The 20,092-nt window shown below is 40.2% G+C and overlaps 1 protein-coding gene and 1 non-coding gene across 3 annotated transcripts in view; one reads left to right on the top strand and one right to left on the bottom strand.

Annotated features, from left to right (window-relative positions):
• Window positions 1-20,092, top strand: part of CDON (cell adhesion associated, oncogene regulated) — a 99,971-nt gene that overhangs the window by 12,821 nt on the left and 67,058 nt on the right. The gene's annotated exons all lie outside the window — the stretch shown is intronic.
• On the bottom strand, window positions 11,757-11,818 carry LOC115272866. Its single transcript, XR_003900515.1, has one exon. It is a non-coding gene; the product is annotated as a U7 small nuclear RNA (small nuclear RNA).

Raw genomic sequence — 20,092 nt, forward strand, 5'->3', positions numbered from 1 at the left:
AACCGGTCGCTAAAATCAAACCGGTGGCTAACTGTTTAATGAAGTCGTTTAACGAAGGTTTTGATGACAAGATCGAGAAGAAAAAAGAAACACAGATATTCTTAAAGGCAGATTTTGCGCCTCCTCCTTCATTGGAGTGAAGAGCGAGTTGTAATAGCAAAGAGACGGGCTTCCAGTAAGAGGTGTGAGGCTGTTTATTTTCACTCTGGAGATGTATATTCTACAGAAGGAAAACTCTGGCCTTGCTTAACCCAAGCAAGTCATTACTTATCTACGATCTGGCAAGCAATTTGATTAAAGTTGACAGAGCTCATATAATATCAGAACCAGGCCCTCTTAATGATTGATGAGGCTTGTCTGTAAGTCTTTTTTTTTTTTTTTTTGAAAGGAGAAAAACTGAACAAGAATGAATACTTGTTCAGATCTCTAATTGCAAACTATATGCCAAGCCTATAATGTAGTTTTGTGTATGGTGATTAATATGTATTAATTTGTATGTTGTCTTTTGGTAATGATTAAATGGCTTTACAATCATATTTTTATGTTAGCAGGTTAATCTGACTTTTACATAATTAAATTCTTAAAGTTTAGAGTTCCTGCCTGATATTTTTAACACCTTTTAAACCTGGTTTTCTTTTATGTTTCTTTGATATTCATTTGTATAGTGGAAGTTTTAACCTGTAATTTTCCTCTTTGTTCTCTTGTGAAATTGAATTATTTGGAAAGTCTTCGGCTTTCATTTTAATTTTCCAACCCCTTGCTCTCTAAGTGTCTGCAAGTGATTTGGACAGTTGTCAGAACATATTTGGGCTGTGGGCTGTTGTGACTCATTTCTTTGCTGCATTATTTGTTTCTTTCCCAACAGACTGATACTAGGTGTGACCTGAATGTGCAGAATGTTCTGGCAATGCTTTATATCATTATTCTATGTTGGGTGCTTAGCTCAACTAATGAAGATCATTGTGGGTTTTTTTTTTTTTTTTTTTACCATTCTTATGCTGCTTAGTAGACGTGGGCATAGGACTGGCAGTCAGCTCCCCCACTCCCACCCCTTGTTTTACGTAAACTTAACATGTGGAATTTCCAGATTAATGGAACAGTTGGATTGAGAATGAATTCGTTTTCTATAAAATTCTGGAAATTTTCAGGCATTGTACCATAGGGGTTCGGACAGGGGTCAGCTCTAGAAAGTGAGGACCTGGGGTCAAAGGCAGGTTGCACTACAGTCTAGTGACATGATGTCTTTGTGCTTCGGTTTTGTCACCTGTATAACGGGAATGAATGACAGCTCATCAGGCTCTGGGATTACCTCATTTTAGTGTGCAGTGTGGTCACATGGATGCTTCTTGAGGGCGCTGTTGGTGCCATTACAATTGCTATCCATGAGGTGGGGGGCTCGGATCCACAAAGTGTCATATTTGTTGACAGAGCTGAAGTAGAGACTGTTGAATCAGAATCAGATGAGTGGGGATTAAACTCTGGGGGGCCACAAATGGGGGAATAAGCTGGGATTGATTATGTGTTTTGGGATTGGTTAGAACCCGGTGCATAGCACAGAGCGCACACAGTTAGGTGAGTGCTAGGAGGGCTAACGGGGAACTTTTGGGAAAATTCCTGCAACTCTCCAAACAAGTGAACACCATTTGACCCTCTTGTTCCACATGTTCAATTTTGTAACTTTGTGACCTCCCCTTCCTCCTTCTTATCTCCCCAAGCTCAATGTAAATATACTTCAGTTTAAGACCAGGAAAATAAAATTGATCTTGTGAGAGACGTACTATTTCATACCTACCCTCATTGACGTGTTCGTAGAAGCAAGAGTTACTCGTTTTCGGTACCCTTTGCTAATTTTCTGTTGATAATTTTCCCAACAAGTGTTGTCATCTATGGGAAATCCTGGTATTTTCTAGAATTCTTATGTGTATACTTAAACAATGAGCTTGACTCTTACGTCCTTTTAAACTTGTTACTTTCTTTTGGGCTTACATATGGTCGGAACAGATGAACATTTAACTGGGATTGGTCGCATTAAAGACCACCAATAAAGTGCCATTCCCAAGTCATTTCCAGAAGAGAAATAGAATAGATGTGGGATCATCAGATGCAAATATTTGACTTGGAGATAGGCCGGTTGTGCACGCTGTCAGCCCCACCCTGGCCACTCATTTGTTTCTGACTGGCCAACCAAAGTGTGTTGCCCTCCAGTGACTGTTGAAGATTGAAGTTTATGTAGGGAAGAGCACTGGGTGTTGTATGGAAACTAATTTGACGACAAACTACTTAAAAAAAAAAAAAAGAAGAAGAAGATTGAAGTTTAGCCTTGGAGGCGGGTCCAAAAAATTGAAGAGGGGATTGTGGAACCAGAACGTTATAGGTGGTGGTGAGCCACAGTCTTCCCTTTTTGACTGGCCATTCCCTGTTTATCCTGTAGGGTGTTTTTATTGTCCACAGTGACAGTAATAATGCTTCAGGAAGGGGATGCTTATCCTGCATTTTTTGTTGTTGTTGTATTCTTTCAGTGAAACGCTGAGAATTTGTCTGCTTCTAGTCCACATGGTGGTCTCATTATTGTATTTCTGTCACTGGAATCTGGGTTTTCAGGGAAACTCAGGAATTTTTGTAGTGATACTGAACGTGTTTGCAAGAGAAAACATTGCGCCACGACTCTGCAGATGCACAGACTTTAAGATATTCCCAGGGGCACCGGGGTGGCTCAGTCATTTCAGCGTCTGACTTCCAGCTCAGGTCATGATCTGTCTCATGGTTTGTGGGTTCAAGCCCCGTGTCAGGCTCTGCGCTGACAGCTCAGAGCCCGGAGGCTGCTTAGGATTCTGTGTCTTCCTCTCTCTCTGCCCCTCTCCTGTTCGTGCTCTGTCTTTCAAAAATAAATACATGTTAAAAAAAAATTTTTTTAAGGATATTTCTTCTGGGGCCTGTAACAGAGCTTGCTTTTTTGCATTTATAGAGTTTTCCTAGGGTAGTGGTCTTGGTGGCCTTGGAGGTAGGTGGCATTTATTGGATTCTTTTAACTGTTTTGATTTGGGAGACTGTGAATCTTGTATTTGAAACTGTAATTCTTGTTCCTATCCCCCACCCCCCTCTCAACTCAGATTTGCAGGGATGTGAGTGATCAAGTTTCCTAGCTGTGTTTGACTGGTGAACACAGGGTCTTCACTCAGGATAATGTCTTCCATTTTGCTAAAAAGGGGTCAGCACTCAGACTTTTTCAAAGGGAAAAATTCTTATAAACGATGTTGATTTAATGATTTTTATTACTAATCTCTTAATTATATACAAAAGAAACTAGGTGCAAACTTCTTGTGAAACTAAAATTCACAAAATAAGTATATAACCACAAAACTAATACAATTCAAAAATCGAAAATCTTTAAAAGATTTTTTAGATTGTCAGTATCATTTAATTGTAGAAAGATACTTTTGCTTGTTTTATATTTCACTTGCTTATTAGATAATGATTTTTTTATTTGAAGCATGATTAATACTATTTTTCTTTTTTAATAATGACCTTGTTTTTAACTACTGGCCCAATGTTTTGTGGGCAGTCACTTTAAGAGTGCTCTGCTATATATGGTACTGAGCCATTAAACAACCCATTCAATGAAGTGTTTGTATTAATGTTGGCTTATTTCTTTTTTAAAAAATTTTCCCTAATGTTTTATTTATTTTTAAGAGAGAGCACGAGCGCAGGGGAGGGTCAGAGAGAGAGACACACACACAGAATCTGAAGCAGGCTTCAGGCTCTCAGCTAGCTGTCAGCACAGAGCCTGACGTGGGGCTGGAATCCACAAACCCTGAGATCATGACCTGAGCCAAAGCTGGACACTCAACTGACTGAGCCACCCAGGCGCCACAATATTGGTTTATTTGGTGAACTGAAGTAATATGGGATCTTTGTAATACATGTAACCATAGTGTAATATAAGGCTGTGTGCTATGTCACATGCTTTTCAAGTTTGTCACTGATGCTGCCATGAGCTGGAAGAGAATTCACATCTGCTTTTCCTCTTACCTGTTTCAAAACCTCCTTTGTATTCTGTATTCTGTAACATCATTTGATGTTCACATGTCACAGATGTGATCCAAAAACACGAATGCAAATTAGGCACTGAAATCTTGTGTCCTGTCTTCGTTGTCTGGCTCATGACCCACACACAGTAAGCTTACGGTAACTGAGTTCCAGCAGTGCAGAAACACAGTGAAATTTATAAAAAATAATTTTCGTATCTCCAACAAACCATCTGCAGGTTAAAATAGAGAAAAAGAAAATAAAAGTTGCTGGAGCTTGAAAAAAGTAAAAAAAAAAATAGAGAAAGAAAAACTAAAACCTGATAGTTTCGAGAGTCTCTCCAGAATAAGAAGTGAGCATGGATTCACAGACATCAGTGGACATAAAACCAGATTTCCACCCAAGGCCTTTCTTTTCTTTAGGAAGCTGTAGGTAGAACGGGTAAACGGTAAGCGTAGGCCTGGGATTGCCCTGGGTTCACATGTTACCCCCTGCCCTTTATGGGCTCTGGAATCTCGGGGAGGGTCCTAGAGCTTTCTTCTTTACTGCTACCTCACGTGTAACATGGAAACAATACCATCTTTAGGATGGTTGTAAGGATCGCTAATAATACATGTAAAATCTTTCACCAATAAACTTAATAATTGGTAGTTATTATTCTTTGGAATAATTAATTTCATAAGACAGATGTTTGGTAAGATGTTACAAGTAGATATATTTTCCCACACAGTAAGCCAGCTACTCCCTGCCTAATGCAAGCGAGAGGCGAGGGTGGGGTAGACCATCAGAATTACTTGGCCAGGTTCTTCTTGCTGAATGTAGAGCCCCGCCTCCTGAAGTCATTTCCAAGTGACCCACCATCACCACTGGGAATTGCTCGTTTGTGCTAGGGCAGAACGATGACAGACCTACTGACTGAAGTGTTCGAGTCTCTCTCTGGTAACTCAGATTTATTCAGTGCTCGCACAATCTTCTTTAAAATCTTAATTTTGTAAGACAAACATTTGCTTATGCAAATAAACTAGCAAGTTGATTTTGTCTGATATTGACGGAGAATGACTAATCCACTTCATGTGTGTGTATAAATTAGCATTGTGTCATTTTGCTTAAAAAAATGTGCTTGTTTTCCTTAGATATTTATTTACAAATTTAGGACTTTAACTTTGTATTTTAGTTTATTTTTGAGAGAGAGAGAGAGAGAGCGCGCGCGCACGCGAGTGAGCAAAAGAGAGGGAGGGGCAGAGAGAGAGAGGGAGATAGAGTCCAAAGCAGGCTCCAGGCTCTGAGCTGTCAGCACAGAGCCCAACATAGGGGTTGAACGCGTAAACTGTGAGATCATGACCTGAGCTGAAGTTGGATGCTTAACTGACCTAGCCACCCAGGCACCCTACAAATTTAGGGCTTTAAAAAGTGTTGGCAAGAGGTACAGATTAGAGGGACAGATTGACTTGATAGTTTTAAGGAAATTAATAAAACCATCTGTGGTTTCACCCAATGAATTTGTTTAGTACTCTGTAAGTATATTTGACACACCTCCTTGAGAGTTACCTTCCTAAATTTAATAACAACTTCATGTGGTAGGATTTGTTTACATGGTTTGGCCTTACAGAAGCTCATGCCACATTGCATGAAACATGATTATGTACAGTAAAAAATCCTGATGTTTTCATCTGTAATGCCAATCTCTGTCATAAGTATATGAAGAACTTCTTGGTTTAGCTCCAAATCCTTGTAACAGTAGTAAAAGCAGAGAATTCCATTGGCCTGCCCTTGGCCTATGCCTGTATGACGTTCAAGATCATGGTGAATGTTTTGCAGGCTCTACTGGGTTATTTCTGTTTGTGAGCAAAGTGATAATAGTGTTTCTGGAGTTGTCTGTAGTATCCTTCTCTCTTCAGGTTTAAAAGGACTTCTGATAACATCTCTTATTTACTATCTTCTCACTTTTGCCCATGGCTTTTCCGTAATGTTGCGTCCTGTACTTTGTCAGTCATTTGGCTTAAGTACCTATCCCATCATATAGCACATATTAGCTATTGATTTTAAAAAATTGACATAATAAAAAATAGGTAAATATGGGTGTTCACTTCCTTTAGAGACCAAATAAACTCAGCAAACAGGTCCTAAAGCTTTGGTGCTGATTCTCTTAAACTGCTGTTTAGGAGTGGAAGACCATTCTCGTTTCTTCTCTTTTGGCTTACTAGAATGTTTTTAAGCATATTAAACTAGTAGTCTGTTAAATAACTTCATAATTCGCAGGAAGCATGGCTGAGTTTCTCTCAATTTACATTCGTTCACTTACCAACATTTATTAAGCACTCATTTTGTGCAAGAAACTGCCCAGGTATGATATTCAGTGGTGAGCAAAATAGACCTGGCTCTTTCTCCTCATGGAACTGACGGACGAGTGGTTAATCCAGGTTTGCTAGGGATTTTTCACATTTATGTGGCCTGCAAGTATCTAGCCTAGTTCTTGTTTTCACAGTATAAAGAGTCAGATGAAGTCAGACTGTGCACTTTCCCTTCAAGGAATCCTCCTTGGCTCTAATTCTTACCCAGGGGAAATCAGATTAAAATGAAAATCAAAGCCATTAATGAAGAAGGAAAGAAGTTTGAAAGCATGAAGTTCAAGACGGGCATGTGGAGAGAGAGTAATGGATGTTTTTTTAGTTGAATGTAGGGATGTATGCATGTAAGTTTTTTGCCTCTGAAACACTGAAACAAGGTCTAAAAGTTTGGCCTATTTTGGAGGGGAATGTTAGTAATGAAGAGAAGGAATGACACTCTGGGACCAAATGGGTATCTTTGAGTGGTAGAAACTGGTCAATACCAAGAAGATTAAAAGATGCTGTTTTAGGGACATTTGTTGGTTGACATTCAGGATGAAAAGCTATGGGGAGGGGGGTGTCAGTGTTTCAGGCTCCGTTAGGGGGCATATGATTTAGCCTATATTGTAACCAAATGTTGGTATTGAGCTGTTATACTATATGTATAATATATAACATAATTATGTATAATATCTTAATATGTAACACATGGCAATATATATAATAATATTAAATATACTGATTTAAGACAATAAAAACTTAGGTCTATTGATTAGCTGTTTCTCTTTTTTTTAATTGAAAAACATTTTTTTAACACTTACTCATTTTTGAGAGAGAGAGTACGAGTTGGGGAGAGGCAGAGAGAGAGGGAGACACAGAATCTGAAGCAGGCCCCAGGCTCTGAGCTGTCGGCACAGAGCTTGATGCAGGGCTCGAACCCATAAGTGGTGAGACTGTGACCTGAGCCGAAGTCAGACACTTAACCGACAGAGCCCCAATTAGCTGTTTCTCAACATCAGTCTTCAAAGTGGCATAGTTTATAATGAAGATTTTATATTTGGAGAAAATAAGGAACAGTGGACCAAAAGACATGTAGTGATTGCTTTCTAGAGCTAAATTTATTCTGAAACTCTTGTATTGCCTACCTTTTTGTTCCGTTCTAATGAGACAGTGATAGTGAATGACAGTTTTTAATTTTTTTTTTTTTAAAGTAGTCATCCTTGGCAAATGGTTGGCAAGCTCACAGGGGATCATCCAGTTGTATTGCCTTAGTTTTCAGTGTCACTGGTTATTGAAATCCAGCTGTCTGGGAAGCAGTGCTGTGGATTAAATCTGGTCGGTTGTCTGTATGCATTCGTCTGTCCTGGAATGTGGCTTCTTTGCCGTTTCTCGTGCCCGATGTTTGTCCGTCTGTGAGATGTATATGCCAAAGGGTTGATGACACATCAGCATCAAGGAGGGCTCCCTTTCTTGCCGCAGCCTTAAGTTGGTGTTTTATCTTTCTCCAACAGAAATGGAAATGCCTCGCTTAGTTTTCAGTGCACCTTCATTGTTCGATGTACTAAGGTCAGGAGGCAAGCACCTAAAAGTCTCTCCATATAAAGGCTGCTTTTTAGATGTTTTATTAGTACTGCTGTTGGTTATTTTAATTAGTAGTATGTTTTATGTGCGCCCCGGGGCTGTTCAAGCAAAGAATGTAATTCAAATAAAATAATATCTCATGTTTTGGAACACCCACACCTACCATCTGGGCCTTTACTCTTGAGGTAGACTTACTTAGTTTGGCAGGGAAACTAGGAAGAGAAAAAGGAGATGATAACATAGTTATGAAATGTTTTTAATGTAAATTCTTCGAAAGTTTAAATTGGTAATGCCATTTTCTTCATAAGCAGTGGTTAAAGATAAATACTGAGTGTTCACGAGAAGACCTATCTTTTCCATTGTTTTACATGTTCCTGTCATCTTTTACGTGTCTCTCTAATAGTGTTCCGCAAGGACCTTAGAGATAATTTGACGAAAAATGGTGGAAGACACTTTCACAATGCAAGAACATTTGCCAGGGAAATTTCTCCAGGTTTTTTTTTTTTTAACTTGGATATGAAATAAAGGGGCGGCCTCTCTAGGTTTTTACAATGAAATCGTAAACTAGTCTCCAACTAAAGAAAAGTTAAAAAAAATTCTTTTCAACGTGGCTTTTTTTCCCCCTTGAGTTACCACAAATACTCTTTTCTGTTTGCAAACTAAAGTGAGCTTGATGCTTTCGACTTAAATTTTAGGGCTGAAAATGTGTTGATTTTTGGATACCTTCGCTGGATTTCCGCCCCCCGGCCCCCACCTCCCCAGCCCCTTCTTTCTTTCATTAAGTGCAGTCTTTCTGGGGGTTTGCCAAAGATGAGGCAAAACTTGTGTAAGAGTTGCACCTGAGCTTTTAAGTGTTTTTTCCCCCCTCACTTAAACACAGCACTTGTGAAATGTTTGTCATAGAATCCTAAAGCTGGAAAAAATTACGCAGTTCTTTCCCCCCTTACAGAACTGAAGCTGCACTAAATTACTAAATGTTCTACCTGACTGTGACATTCTCTAGGAAAAAGAAATATATCCATTGACAGCACTAACTTAATTTTTTAAAATATATTTAATTATTAAAATATATTTAAATGCTTTATAGTGTTTTTTAAACATATTATTTTTAAAATGAGGGGCTCTTATCGCTTCTTGAAACTTTTTTATACCTCAAAAATAGTTTTAAATGCTATTGTTGATATGTAATCTAAGAGTTAAAGGTGTCAGAGGCTTAGGAAATGAGATCATGGTAGTCCGTATTGTCTTACTGTACTCTTTGCCCCCGCCCATCTTTTCCCCCCTAGCTACCTTGAATATAAGTACGCAATACATTTTTGTTGTGTAAATGAATGGGAAACTGCTTTTTTGGTGTTTTTAGGCTGCAGATCCCTACTGCACTCACAGTCTGGCTTAGAAAATGGGTCAAGTGAAGAGATTTTAGAGTATTAAGCTAAGGATCCAACCCATACCACTCTTATAATTCCAAGACCCACATTAATCATATCATTGTATAAACAAGGAAGCTAAGACTCTTCTGTAAATCTCACCAAAACAAAACAGAACAAGACAAAAATCCCCCCATGTCGTTCATAGATGCCAGTGATGACGAGTCCTTAAAAATAAGGGTCTAGCCACTAGGGTATATAGATGCATCAAATTATAAACTGCATTCTACACATGTAAGGCGTTGCTAATGCTGTGTACTTAGGAAATGTTGAGTACAGTGTAATATAAAAAATTTTAGGAAATATACCAGGACTTATATGTCTAAATCAGAATCTGTAAGCTGTGTATTCAGCCTCACATTGCTGATATCATGCCACGAAATTTGGAGTTCCTTTGGAATGATCTTTACTGGTTATGGCACTGTAAACGATTTTCGGTGCTCCTAATTTATTGGGAAATAGCCACTAATGAATAAATTTGTTGATAATGTTGAAGTTAGGACACAATGGTGTTAACCATCAGGTGTCACCATAACAATGAGAATGGTTTCTATGCCTGGTTGATACATTAACACTGAAAATAATTAACAAAGGATTTTGAGAACGGTTTTACACAAGGGAGTGTCGCTGGAATGTTTATGTGTCTTTCAAGTTGGGTCAGTCTGCTACTATGGTTTCCCTAATAGTATTATATAGACTCTGTGTGTGTGTGTGTGTGTGTGTAATTCCTGAATCACTTGTCCTTGAATTATTTTGTTTGACCATCCTGTTTACTGTTGCCTCACTTAATGTCAAAATGTAGCCACTGTTGTTTTGTGCATACTCAGTCGATGAGCTTTGCTTCATTTCTGGTAGATAGGCTAGACCTAATGCTATATACAGCAACTTCCTTGGCCGCCCCCTTTGGACTAAAAGGACATGCTCTATTGTGCTGTGTTTATAGAGATACTGTGACGTTAATTGATTTTTCTGTTTTCTAGTTCATAGGGGCATTGTATCTGTTCACTTCTTTGACTTTCACTGCCTATCAAAGTGTTCTGGGGTGCAGGTTTCCTTCATACAGGCCAGTGCGTATTTTCGCATTTCGATAGACTTAGCAGTCCATTTGAGGCACTTAGGTAGTGACTACATAGTAGTCTGTGATTGACCCGTATGTCCGCTTATGAATGTGCTCACAGAGTTCGTTATCGCTGCACGGCCACTCTTCCGTAGTACCGTGACAGCTTTGATCAAGCTGTGTCTGATCTAATCCCCGTCACCAGTTGAACAAAGCCGGGGCGCCTAAGACATCCAGACTCCTTCAGTTATTTTATGCAGCCATGGTTCAAGAAGGAACGCTTTTGCTCTTAGATAGCTTTTGTTTCGTGGTTACCATAACCCTGTTACCTTTTCCCCCCGCAAAGCCAATTCCAGTGACAAGCTTAAAAATTTACTGCTTTGTGGCAAGTGTTGACTCTTCGGTGCCTGCAAAGTGATCCTCCTGAAACTTGCTGTGTTTGGTCTTTTTAATAATCTCTGCCAAGTCTTCGTGTAGAATTTTGCTATTTGCAGCTATGCTTTGGAATATTCGTAATGCTCTTGTCCAGTTCACAGTGGATGCCGGAATTATCCTATCTCCATGATTTTTGGTTTCCTGTGTTCTAGAAGCAGGAAGAAATGGTCTCATTGAAAGACAGTGGCACAGGGACACTTGCCTTTTTTAAACACACAAACACTGTGAAGAGAACCGAAATCCACACTTAGACCCCTTCTCTTTTGGTGCGTAATTAGGACCACGCGGACTCCCGTCGCCGCTGGCGGTCACTCACTGTTGCCTTTTTCTGCTGGTGACCTTTGATCTCCATGACCTTTCCTGGGGTTAGTCTTAGGCTCTTTTCATTGTGTTGGAGCTGAAGCGGCTCATGTGGAGTTGATTATTTCTTTGCTCATTTGGCCTTTTTGGTGCCATAACTCCAAGTCACTTCCATTTTATTCCTCTGCTCTTGATGATCCACAGTGAAAGGAAATGCTTTTGCAGACAGCAGGATCAGCGTGTCCGCTTGGCTGATGCGATGGGGGTGTGGGGGACATGGGGGAAAGGGTTGTGAAGCCTGTAGGTGTCAACAGTTTTCAGGAAGTTGATCTGAGTGATTGTGAGATCATCACGTGCTCATACAAGGGGCACCGTGAAGAACCGCATTTCGTAGGCAGGGGTCTGAGTTCTGGTAAGAAGAGATGACTGCAAGTTACTGATGTGGACCTGGGTGTTTGATGACCTGCGGCCCTACCTTTGTAAGATTTATGTGTTCCTCCTACTGCCTCAAGCTGCTTGGCAGGTCAGAGCATGCATCATTGTCAATTGCACATGACTGCTCTAAGCGAAGCTTTCATTTCTTCTTTTTTTTAAATTTTTGGGGGGGGTCTTCCGGTAAAAACCGGAAAACCTGCTAAACAAATTCTAAAAGAGCTGTAACACTTCATTTCTAAGAGAAGGAGAATAACCTCCGTAGATTAACGTGCTAACTATTCGATGGCGTATTTGTTGCAGCTGGACTTAGGAGAGCACTTTGCTGCTTTTCTTCACCCTCCTTCTGCCCCTACCCCCTCCTCCAGCGAAATCACTGAAAGATGCGCGCCAGCTGTTACTCTCATTTTTTGAGGCCCCTTGTGTACTGCGTGAGGACGGTCACAGATCAAAGGCTGGAGCCATCACAACGAGTAAGCAGTTAAGGAATGTATCCGATTACCCTAAACTGTCATACCTTTGAAAGGCATATGCATATGAAATTCGGTGACATTTTGAAACTTATTTTTAAGAAACCTGAGTGTTCACCTCTATTTCATCCCCATTTTCTTTTTCATTTTAAAAGTTAGTATTTGTGATATTGATAATGTGGCTTGCTTTGAATGAGGAATTGCTACTACTCCTAATGTGGTGGGGTTTATTTATTTTTTTTTTTAGGATTCTCCCCGTCTCAAAAAGGAGCGTCAGCTCAGTCTCTCTGTTATTGTCCCCCTCTAATTTCTGAAGAACTTCAGGTCTCTTTCTGCGTCTATTTGATCTCTTTCTTAGAGTTCCACTTATGTCCAACTCAACTCATTGTCTCCGTGCCTTAAGGGACACGCTCTCCATTCCTTGTTGCCAGCAAAACAGCAACAACAAACCATGGAAAACCCTGCCGCCTCTCGTGTATTTCCTGTACTTAAGTGAACACACATCGGGCACTCACTCACTCGTCCAAGTAGAAATATGGGCAGCAGCCTTGTTCTTTTCCTTAAGGTCACAGCACTGGGGAAACAGATGAGTGGACGGTAATGAATTCCAAAGATGTCTAAGAGACCGGTTCCTTCCCAGTCCAAATCATTCACAGTGCCACCTATTAATCACATCTGGTAAATATGTCCATGTTTAAAAATTTTTTTAAAAATCTTTTAAATCTGTCCCCTGGTATTTCTCTAGGATCGGCCCCCACCCTCATTCCACAGGGCCTTCTAACTTCTCTTCTTTCCCTCAGCCATGCTGCACATTGCAGCGTAAATGATTTTGCAAAGGCACAAGTTGGATCTTGTCCCTTGCCTGCTTAGAAGCCATAAATACTCCCCTCTCAGGATAAAAGCCATATACCCTGACCTGACTGATACTGTTCTGTATCCTGGAGCTTCAGCTCACCTGTGCCGCCGTACCCCCCCACCCCGTGTTCTCCTCCTTATACCCTGCTCGGCAGCCATACTTGCTTTTTTTTTTTTTTTTGAGAAAGAGAGAGAGACAGACAGAGCATGGGTGGGGGAGGGGCAGAGAGAGAGGGAGACCCAGAATCCAAAGCAGGCTCCAGGCTCCTAGCTGTCAGCACAGAGCCCAACGTGAAGCTCAAACTCACAGACTGTGAGATCATGACCTGAGCCAAAGTCGGACAGCCAAACGACTGAGCCACCCAGGTGCCCCTCCTTACTCTTTTTTAAAAATGTTTATTAATTTATTCTTAGAGAGAGAGAGAGAGAGAGCGAGAGCGAGCGAGTGTTTGAATGGGGGAGTGCCAGAGAGAAAGAAAAGAGACAGAATCCCAAGCAGGCTCCGCACTGTCCGTGCAGAGCCCGACACAGCTCAATCTCATAAACTGCAAGATCATGACCTGAGCTGAAATCAAGAGTTGGATGCTTAACTGGCTGAGCCACACAGGCTCCCCACTTCCTTGCTCTTTCTAATTCTGCAGGCACACCGGTGGCTCCTTTAGTTTGGAGCACCACCTCCCCTGGCTTTTCCTCCCCTTGCTTTTCCTCTCTTCCGCCCCCAGAGTCTTCCATCAATTTGCCTGATCATTGTTTCTTTCTTCTGAGGAGCCTTCTTAAACCTTCTCTAAGTCCAGGTGAAGTGACCTTTCTGTGTCTCCTGCAGCATCTCTGCTTTATTCTGTGGCTCGCCCACCCTCCCCCCTCACTTAACTACTTTAATTCTTGAAAACCTCTATTTCCTAAAAGCATTGCCTCTTAGCAAAAACCATTTCATTGATCTTGATGGAAAAAAATAATTATGACATATTCCATCCCAATCCAAGATAGCCACGGTTTTCACAGATGGAAAAAGAAGTCACCTGAGCAATAAAAACACATTTGTTTAAAAAAAATTGTATGGGTGATAAACAGTATTTTGAAAGTAAATAAATATAGTATGTTCTGAGTTTACTGGGCTCAACCAAGAAAGAGAAGACTTGAGGCTGTTGGCTGGAGGAGGAGGATCATGAGGAAGTGAGTGCTCCTCTGGAGACGGTGGAGAGACCGGAAATTGACTGTCAGACAAGTCTTTTTAAGGCTCATAGTGGTCTTCACTTACATTCCCCTTAAAAACTTACAGTGTAGAAAAACATGTTATGGCAACATAAAGGCTAAACACGGGGAGTGCTCCCTAACTCGCAGAAATGGTGCTCACAGCCAGAGAGATTAGCAGGAAATGCTCACTGACCTTTCACTCAATGTGGCCTCTGTATGCAGAGCCATTCCAGTTCTCCCGTATGGTACTTTCTGACTCAACACCGTGGGGTCATGTAAACTGGTGGGTGCATCTTTGCCTGAAGCTGTAATATCAAAGTACTACTTTTTTGTTTCTAATCAAAAAAGTTCTGATGGTGAATAAAAAGCCATCCAAGAAGTGGAATAATCACAGGAGCCCTGTGGCAAAAAGGTTAGTTGTTGTGTTAGGTGAGTGTGTTTGGGTGGCTTTTTCTGTTTGTTTGTTTATTGTCAAGTTGGTTTCCATGTAACACCCAGTGCTCATTCCAGCAAGCCCTCCTCCATGCCCATCACCTCTTTTGCCCTCTCCCCCACCCCCATCAACCCTCAGTTTGTTCTCAGTATTCAAGAGTCTCTTGTGGTTTGCCTCCCTCCCACTCATCTATTTTTTTCCCTTTCCCCTTCTCCATGGTCCTCTGTTAAGTTTCTCCTGTTTCACATATGAGTAAAAACATATGGTATCTGTCCTTCTCTGCCTTAGTTCACTTAGCATGACACCCCTGAGGTCCATCCACATTGCCACGAATGGCCAGATTTCATTCTTTTTCATTGCCGTGTAGTATTCCATTGTATATATAAACCACATCTTCTTGATCCATTCATCAGTTGATGGACTAAATTTAGGCTCTTTCCATGATTTGGCTATTGTTGAAAGTGCTGCTGTGAACATTGGGGTGCATGTGCCCCTATGCATCAGCACTCCTGTATCCCTTGGATAAATTCCTGCTATTGCTGGATCATAGGGGAGTTCTACTGTTAATTTTTTGAGGAACCCCCACACTGTTTTCCAGAGCGGCTGCACCAGTTTACATTCCCACCAACAGTGTAGGAGGGTGCCCGTCTCTCTACACCCTCGCTAGCATCTGTAGTCTCCTGATTTGTTCATTTTAGTGGGTGGCTTCTTTAGTTGTCCCGTCCCTCACCTGACCACTAGTCTCAGGGAGACGGACGTCCTTTCCGCCTGTGGCTGAGTTCCTAGCACAGCCTGATGCAATATTTGTTGGAAAAAAAATGAATTTCTCTGCTTCGAACTCTGAATATATTTCACATGCTCGTTGTCATAAGTATCACTTATGACACTTTATTCTAAAGCCAATTAACGATTGTGCCTTAGTTAGGCTGCAGAATCCTTTAGTTCAGGAATGATGCCCAATGCCTGCCTCATCTTCCTTATCTTTGTACCCCCTGTAGGTTCTTGCCCAAGGTAGATGCCCTATGTATGAAGCTCATTGATTGAATGAATATCTTGTAGCAAAGGTAGGGTTCGTTGAGAAGACTGTATAGAAAATGGTGTTAGCTTCTTAGGTAAATTATTCAAATATTCAGAATGAAGAAAACTTTTTGGAAGAATTACAGTTTGTTGTGATTAAGGTCAAGGTAGCTCAGCAGGTTGGCAAAAAGAAGTGTATGTTTGATTTCCCTAATTGAAATTGTGCTGAATTCAACTTGATGGCATTCAGAAATTTTTCCATGAACCTATCTTTTTTTTTTCTTTTGCTTAGTTACTGCAACAGTTGAAAAATAGCATGTTATGGAATAGATTATTTGCAAATAAAAACCAATCTTTTGTTTTTCAAGAAGGAATGACTGTGTCATGCAGAATAAGATGGTTTTTAAAAAGAAATCAACTTAAAGACTTTTCTGTTTGGAAAACCTATCTGGGTCCCAAGTGGAGGTTTTTGTTCACAGATTAATCACCGTTATTCCTTGAACCTGAAAGAAAACTATAAGAAAATTTGATATAGGACTCTGGGGAGGGGGATGATTCAGTCAGACAGCTTTGATCGTCCGTAGGAAAGCAAAGGCATTGCTTCAAAAACAAAAGAATCAAATCGAGAAATTCAGGAAAGACTTTTCCCCAAGGATTATTCTGGCAGCATGTTGAAAAGAGGTTATAAAAGCATTAAGTTCACAACCTGAACAATAAGTTAAGTAAATGTTAGGGAAGTATTTCCTTTCTCAGTCTAAGACTAGGCATACCTTTAGCTTGCTTTTGCCAACAGAAATGCTGGTAATCCTGGGCCTGGCCGAAAGGAGTTCGTCATACAAGACAGATTGCCTTCCGTGTAGATGTGGAGAGGCTTAAAGAAAGCTCTGTAACGTAGGAGGTACCAGCCATTCTTCAGGAACATCAGGCTAGGACTCTGGGAACAGCATCCATCCTGTGCGAAAGTGGAGAGTCCTCTAACGATTTTTATAGCGTGGAAGGAAAGGTCGTTCCCTGATTTGTAGGTTTAATGGGGGTATTTACTTAGCTCTTCTTTTTCTCTTTTTATCTTACAGTTTTTTCCCTGGAGAGCTTGCACTACCAGGTGCTTTCTTGGGAGCATCTTCTCAGACACTTAAATCAGCCGCTCAGAACTGCAGTGAAAATAATAAAATTATGTTGGCTATAACTGACGTTATGCATGGGTAGAAGAACTTCCTCATGGTCATGGTAATGTCTTCTGAGACCAATGAGTTGGATAAGCCTCAAGAGTTCTGGTTTTCACACAGGGAATTGATCATGTCTTTGCTAAAGTCGAGTAGTAAGGCAAGAACAAATACAGTTTAAAATCCAGTGCCTTGCAAGGGCACCTGGGTGCCTCAGTCATTTGATCATCTGACTTTGGCTCAGGTCATGATCCCAGGATCATGGGACTGAGCTCCATGTTGGGCTTCACGCTGAACATGAACTTTGCTTGGGCTTCTCTCTCTCCCCCCTCCTGCCCCTCTTCTCTGCTTACGTTCTGTGTCTGTCTCTTTCTAAAAAAAAAAAAAAAAAAAAATCCAATGCCTTGACTTATTTTACTGCCTCTAGTAATTTAGAGAAGTAGAGGTGTTTAAATGCTTTTTGGACAAGAAAAGCAGTAGGGGAGGGAGAACAAAGCTTTGAAATGAATGGTAATTTACTATTTTTAATGCCAGCAAATATGGCCAAAAAGCGTCTGCCAGCAGTTTTCACATACAAATTTATTTTTAGAGAAATGCATGTTACAAATTAAAATCACCCAGTATAACAACAGTGACCTATATCCTACTTTACAATAAATTTGGGATAAAAAGCAGAGATTTTTGTGTCCATGGTGTTTTTTGTAGTTCAAAGTTCAAAGATGAACACGGTTGATGAATGTGGCCTGCAGCATCCATTCCTTGTGTTTTATTTTTTTCTAGTTTTATGTGAATTTAGAATATCATTTTTAAAAGTCTCATAAGATTAGGCAGTAAATGTTGCTCTGTGCCTTCACAGATATTTTAATGAATTGCTCAAATTCATATGTTACATCCAAGCTTTGCCCACTGCCGGGTAGGGATGTAAACCGTACTATGGTGACTGGGAGTCTACCCCCCACCGCGCTGATGCTGCTTACTGGGGATAGAGTTACACATTATTGCCATTTTTTGGGACATTCCTTGCCAGTGTATAAATTAGGAGTATTAAAAGTATTTGTGCTCCTTGACCCAGTAATTCCACTTAAAAAAAAATCTCTTCTAGGACATAAGTAGAAGAGTGCTTAATGATTTATGGACAAAGATTCATAACAGCATTATCTGTAATAGCAAGGCAAATACACATGTATACACACACATATAAAAACTGTGCCTAATTATCCAGAAGGGCGTGGCTAAAAAGTACGTCTATTCAATAATCTATTGCTGTTATAAATTGTGTTTATGAATTATTTAATGTGTAAAAATGATTATTAGGTTAAAAATGAATAAAGCAGGATTTAAAACTAGTGCACATTTGTTACAATCTCAATTATGCACATAAACACATATACGAAAAGGATTAGAAGGAAATGCATCAAAATACTGATGTGTAATCTTAAGGTGGTAGAATTGTGTTGGCTTGTTTTGGTTCATCATTTATGCATTTCCCAGATATTCTATGCTGTGTGTGTAGGTTGGTTTGTTTGTTTTTTGTCAATGAGTATTTGTAGAAACTTTCTGTTAACAATTTTCTACTTGTAAAAGTAGCATATTCAGTGTAGAATATGTGAAGAAAACTTGAATATTTTGTTTAAAAATATCGTCTGGCATTATGTTAACCACATTGGGCGCTTTAAAAAATTTTTAAATGAGAAAAACACTGAAGCTTAAGACAGGACAGTATGATTTAAATCAGAATTCTGTTTTTAACTTTTTTAAGTTTGTTTATTTTGAGAGGGAGAGAGAGGAGAGTGAGCACGAGCAGGGGAAGGGCAGAGGGAGCCAGAGAGAGAATCCCAGGCAGGCTCTGCGCTGACAGCACAAACGTGGAGCTCAAACTCAATGAACCTCGAGAGAATGACCTGAGCTGAAACCAAGAGTTGGACCGACAGAACCATCAAGGCACCCCTGTTTTTAATGTTTGCATGAGAATATTTGAATGTCACGCATGCTAGAACAGAAGTCAGACAGCCTTTGGCAGGTGATGTGCCAAAAATGATGTGTGGTGGAGTGGACGGTTGTGATCCTACCGTGGACCTTTTCTCTGTTCTCCACCGTTTCCAGTTCAGAAGAGAGCGTAAGAGGGGGATGGGATAACTATGTCTGTGCAGAGGAAATGAAAGCTGTTGTCTCTGCCTAGGTAAATTTCTATAGGTAAGAAAAGTGACATATCTGTTAAAGGCCACTGACTTGTTTGTAAGAAGACAGTAGGAGCCTTGGTCAGTCATGGTCAACTTGGCCAAACAAAATTGTTCATTTGCTAAAGTAATGCAGGGGAAATATATAAATATTTATATTACATGTAAATACAAATACAGTTGTTTTCCAGTAACTTCTTAGTTCAAAAACTATTAACACTATTAATATTGAGTTTTCTTTCTTTCCTTTTCTTTCTTTCTTTCTTTCATTCTTTTTCTTCTTCTTCTCCTCCTCCTCCTCCTCCTTCTTAACAAAAATAGGACTTTTGAAAATGACATAGGGCGGCCTGGGTGGCTCAGTCGGTTGAGCATCTGACTTCAGCTCAGATCGTGATCTTGTGGTCCATGCGTTCGAGCTCCACATGGGACCCTGTGCTAACAACTTGGAGCTGGGAGCCTGCTTCATGTTCTGTGTCTCCCTCTCTGTCTACCCCTCTCTGTGCTCCTCCCCTGCTTACTCTCCCTCTCTCTCAAAAATAGACATTAAAATTTTAAATTAAAAATTTAAAAAAGTGACATAGCATTGAACAGTTTTCCAGTAGTGCTAATGGGTATATTCTGTTTTATACATCATCTCACCCTCTTTGTGGTCAGTGATGTTTATTTGTGAGATTAGACATAGGTTACTATTGGTGGCTGTTAAATGTAATTTTAAAGTACCCGACTCAATAGCAATAGAGTCCAGGTCTGTGTTCTCATTATCATGGTTCTCTAACAGATGGAGCAAGCTTTCTCCTTGGATAAATGTAAACCAAGTCAACAAATATTTATGTTATTGTCATAAGTTCTTTCCAACCTCCAGAATCAACTGGCAGCATGTTGTGAGTAACCTAGTGATAGACAAAAGTAATAAAGGATGGTCCTGTGGGATAACTACTTAGGTAGCAATAATGAGCTGTGAAAATTTAAAGGACAGCTGTAAAGTAACTCAGCAGATCATGTGCTAGGGTTAAAGTTGACTCTGGAATTTGTTTCACCGCTTTTTAATAAATAAATAGCTGAGGAAAGATTTGGCAAAAGGAAGAACGCTCCTCCTTGTCCTCATTCTCTCAGGACAACGTCTCCTGTTAACAAGTTATTTGAATGTTTACTTTGCCTTGACTGCTTACCAGTGGTGTGTCCGTCCTTGCCCTTGAAC

Source organism: Suricata suricatta, chromosome 11, assembly GCF_006229205.1.
Source record: "Suricata suricatta isolate VVHF042 chromosome 11, meerkat_22Aug2017_6uvM2_HiC, whole genome shotgun sequence".
Lineage (NCBI taxonomy): Eukaryota > Metazoa > Chordata > Mammalia > Carnivora > Herpestidae > Suricata > Suricata suricatta.